General features: G+C 48.1%; 1 long non-coding RNA gene across 1 annotated transcript; it reads right to left on the reverse strand.

Annotated features, from left to right (window-relative positions):
- Positions 1-398: 398 nt before the first annotated feature.
- Positions 399-3,532, reverse strand: LOC117873133. Its single transcript, XR_004644644.1, has 2 exons — positions 1,472-3,532; positions 399-1,148 (listed from the first exon to the last, which is right to left on the reverse strand). It is a non-coding gene; the product is annotated as an uncharacterized LOC117873133 (long non-coding RNA).
- Between the last annotated feature and the right edge of the window lie 1,435 nt (positions 3,533-4,967).

A 4,967-nucleotide genomic window follows, 5' to 3' on the forward strand; every position in this document is an offset into this window, starting at 1 on the left:
GCACAGCCCCACCCCCCCGGAGTGCTGCTTTACCGCGTTGTATCCAAATTCGTGTTATATCGGGTCGCATTATATTGAGGTAGAGGCGTATATCTCTAATCCCCAAATAAAACTTTTTATTTGAATAAAGTTTACTGCTGTAGATTTAGAACTATTAGTCTTTAAATATTACCGTTTATTGGGCCACACAACTGGCAGCACATACAGTCAACTTCATCCTTTTCTCCTGTTTCTTTTTTTAAAACTTTCGAATACTTCCTTGTGTTCTGAAATGTATTCTGATAGATTTTTGTTTTCTTCCCATTTTAGTGTGGCAGATCTTTAAACAGTTATCTAAGACCTTGACACGTGTACGAGGTGTGCGTGAGATTCATCAGTACATTAAGATGCAAACGCACTTCAGAGCTTGCGTGTGTGCCTCTTTGTTTATTGTATCTTCTAGACCAATACATAGCCTTACTTCAACAGGCAGCCTTGCATATACACACAGACTAATGTATTAGCGTAATACATATAACTCATGCCAGATATTGTATTTTGCTAATGAAACTAGTTATTTTTTATATATTTGAATGATACAAAAGTAGAGTGAAAAATCAGAAAAAACTGAATAATCCTATTTTTAAAACCTGAGAATTTTTTAATAAAAATCAGTTTAAACTGAAAACGAAGGGTCTTACCAATCCTAAAATAAAATATCTAAAGATTTATTAACTAGGCAAAGGAAATAGAGTTATTTAGAAGGTTAAAGCAGGTAAATGTACACACAAATGTGTTCCCGTTTGAAGTTTCAAAAGGTAATAGAAGCTTCTACAATAAGCAAGCTCTGTGCCTTTAGGGCTAATCCAGGCCAACCACTGGGGATCTTTTGCTTATGCTTAGTAAGTCCCGCTCCTCAGACTCCAAGCAGAAAGGATACAGTTCCTCCTTGTTAGGGCTTTTTATTCCTTTCCCCTTTCTGCTGAGTTGCAAATTCAGCTGCCTGCCTCTTCTTCAAGTGGGAGGGGTAAGGGGGGCAATCAACAAAGTCTTTTATCCTCTGATGTTCCGCAACGGTTCATCTGGTGTTGATGGGACTTCTTTTGTTGGGCAAAAGAGAACACCTCCTGTGGCAAGCTAGTATTTCACACTTGGTAATGCTTCTCTGTCTGGTGAGTTAAAGTTACAGAGCAAACATTTGTTACCTTATATGGTGTCAAGTATCAGGGGGTAGCAGTGTTAGTCTGTATCCACAAAACAAGGAGTCTGGTGGCATCTTAAAGACTAACAGATTTATTTGGGCATAAGCTTTTGTGAGTAAAAAACCTCACTTCTTGTTTTTTTACCCACGAAAGCTTATGCCCAAATAAATCTGTTAGTCTTTAAGGTGCCACCAGACTCCTTGTTGTATTTGTTACCTTGTAACATAGGATACAGATATTAGATTAGATTAGCGCATGCAACAACACATTTTTAAAACTCTAATACCTACTTTAACAATATTAGTACATGGGTGAGCCAGGCTGGTTCCAGCTACATAGTTGCTAGTGGTCAGTTGAGATCTAAGGGCCTTGGCCCCTGGTCCGTCAGCATCACACATTCCCTTGCTGGATTCTGACAGGTTGTATGCTCCACGCCAGTCTAGCTTTGTGAAGACCTGACCCGGAGTCTTTCATGAAAAGGGGCATCAGTCGCAGACTGTGATCTCGTTAAAGGTTCAATAATCAATATAAGGGAGGGAGCCATCCTTCTTGGCCACGAAGAAGACATGTGCTGGCACTCGGGAAGTCAAGGGACCATGAACCTCTTCCGCAAATTTTCCTCAAGGTACTCCTGGAGGGCCTGCAGCTTGGGTACAGATCAGGTGTAAATGCACCCAAAAGGAACTCCTGTTCCTGGTTGAAGGTCAATTGTGCAGTCATCACTGTGCTGTGGAAGTAGAGTGTCTGCCTTCTGTTTGTCAAATACCGTGGCGTGTTCTATGTACTCGGCAGGAATTCCGGGCACTGCCAATGAAACTTTGGATGCTTTGGGGGCTGGAGCATGCCACAGAATGCGACCAGCCATTCACTAGAGTTGGGAAAGCATGCTCATCGGCTCTGCGGGGAATAGAAAAGTAAGATCGCAAGCCCCAGCTAATTTGGGGCTGATGGGCAATGAGCCAGGGGACACCAAGGACGACCGGTGAATGCAAGGCACAGATGACCCTGAACTGCAAGATCTCTCAGTGACTGCCAATGCTGATGCCCTCCAGGTGGGTTGTTTGATGCATGACGGGGCCTGAAGATAGGAATGACCCATCTATAACTTCAACAAGCTCAGGGAAGACCTTGCAGAGGATGCGAATTCGAGGCTCCTTAAAGTTCTGGTCCATAAAATTGCCAGAAGTGTCCAAGCTGACCAAGGCTCGTAGGTGGATGTCTGGCATGGCACATGCTGAAGTTGAAGAGGCAGGTGCAGCAGGATGGCATGCTGGTTAGGGAATGCCAAGATTCAGGCAGATAGGCAGCAGCACGATTCACCATGGGGAATAGTGGAGCACTGACTCAAACCTAGCTCCCCTACTGGGGCTGAGTTCTGGCATTTCCTGACCCTGGGTGGGTGGACCTTGGCTAGGCACTCTGATGCAATGCGCTCAGGCACCTCCTGTTACATGTCATTCCATATTCTTTATGAAAATATGCTTATGATACGACATAACTGAGATATATTTATGCAAGATGGCTCATGTGAGATATCTGATTTGCTGAATGCAATTATCCAATTTGTATGCCTGTATCATTTCTGGATCTGAAGTTTGGAATATCGACTATATACTTGTATTTCAACTGTGGGTGACGCCCACTGCTAACACTTCAGGTACAACAATGGAAAAGTCAGACAGGGCAGATGGCCCATCAGCGAGGACAATGGACTGTGAAAAGCTTCGTCATCCTGCGGATGCTCCATACTGCCACTGACTCATGGACGCTGTGATCCTACAGTCAGGTGGTCTTGTCACCTGATACTAAAACATTACCTGGGACTCCTGGTAACTTTCCACTATAAGGGAAGGGGGGGGGGTCAAGTTTGGGAAACAAAGGATTCCCACCTTATGTAAATCCTATTTAAGGGTGGGGAGGAAGGCAAACAGGACTCCTCCTTTCCATGGCCTGTCTGCCCAAGAAGAAAGACTGCAAAAGGGAAGGCAAGGGGGGAGTCCAGATTGAGACGGGGTCCAGCCTGAAAAGGAATATAACTGGAACTCTGAACCACAGAAACTTTGCAAACTGCCTGCAATAATATCTAGGGTGAGAAATAGTATTTGTAACCAATTCCTTTAGTGAAACTAGCTTAGTTTGTGTGTTTGGTTTCATTTGCTTAGTAATCTGCTTTGTTCTGTTTGTTACCCCTTTTACCACTTAAAATCTGCCTTTTATAGTTAATAAAATTTGGTTTATTATTAAATGCAGTTTCTGTCATTTCTAACTGGGGGGCGGGGAGGGGAGAAGTGTGCACACCTCTCTCCACATTGAGGGAGGGGGTGAATTTCATAATATATCTTTGGGTCTGCACTCCATGGGAGGTGGACATCTGAGTGCTGGAGCAAGTCCCTGAAGCTGAGTCTTCCCAGAGCTGAGCTGCAGCTGGGTGTGGCCCTGCCTGTGTGTGTGTTAGAGGAGGTTTTAAGAGCCTGGCTCAGCAAGACAAGGTAAAGGGGGGAGGGATAGCTCAGTGGTTTGAGCATTGGCTTGCTAAACCCAGGGTTGTGAGTTCAATCCTTAAGGGGGGCATTTAGGGAACTGGGGTAAAAATCTGTCTGGGGATTAGTCCCCCTTTGAGCAGGGGGTTGGACTAGATGACCTCCTGAGGTCCCTTCCAACTCTGATATTCTATGATTGAAAGGGGCCCCATGCTATCAGAACAGGTAGACTTAGTGCAGGGGTGGGCAAACTTTCTGGCCCTAGGGCCACATCAGCTATAGAAACTGTATGGAGGGAAGGCTGGGGGAGACTATGCCTTCCCAAACAGTGAGGCCTGGCCCCCTATCCAGAACCGCCCCCCTTGACTCCCAAATCCTATCCAAACACCCCTGCTCTCTGCCCCCCAGGACACCCGTCCCCTATCCAATCCCCCCGGTCCCCACCCAACCCTCCCTGCTCTCCCCGCCCCACATTGCCTGTGGGGTGGGGGAAAGGGGGGCTCAGTCATTTCCCCTGCTCGTTTGGCTGCTGTCCCTGGCAGTTGGGCAGGGCTCGCTCCCTGTCTGGGCTTGGCTGCTGGGGTCGGAGGGGGGCCCTGGCTTGCTCTGCCCCTGTCCCCAGCAGCAGGGCCCAGGCCCCTTGACTGCCCCCTGCAAACTCCCCCCCACAGAGCTCCCCCTGCTCCCCACCCCCTGACAGCGCTGCCCTGGAGCACCAGGTCTGGTGGTGCTATAGCTGTGCCACCCGGCCGGAGCTGCAGCCACGCTGCCCAGGTGCTGGGGGAACTGTGACTGCAAGGAAGGGGAGCAGAAGGGGAGGGGCCAAGGGTTAGACTCCACCCCACTCACCGTGCTGCCGGGGAGTTGGGTTGGCTCCTCCACAAGCCTGTCCTGACCACGCTCCCTGGTAGGAGCTTGGGGGCGCAGAGGGAAGGGTCCTGTGGGCCAGATGTGGCCCGCGGGCCATAGTTTGCCCCCCTCTGACTTAGTGATATCTCAGAACATCAGGTGGCTTCCGAAGGGGTCCAACCCATCACCCCCCCCAATACAAGCAGAACTCCAATGCCTGACGAAAGGTGGGTCAGGATTTGGTCAACTTGCATCGGTTCAGAATCTGGTAGGACAACTGGGACTGCAGGAGACGGCAGCGTCTGGTCAGCGGGGGTCAGGTGGCGTGTTGCTTTTCTTGAGCTTGCTCCATTGGTCGACCATCAATCTGGATGCAAAGATCAATTAAAGCTGCTAGACTAGGCGGAGGTTCCACCTGTGCTAATTCATCTTTGACAGAATTGTTGAGTGCCTGCCT

This window comes from Trachemys scripta, chromosome 2 (assembly GCF_013100865.1).
Source record: "Trachemys scripta elegans isolate TJP31775 chromosome 2, CAS_Tse_1.0, whole genome shotgun sequence".
NCBI lineage: Eukaryota > Metazoa > Chordata > Testudines > Emydidae > Trachemys > Trachemys scripta.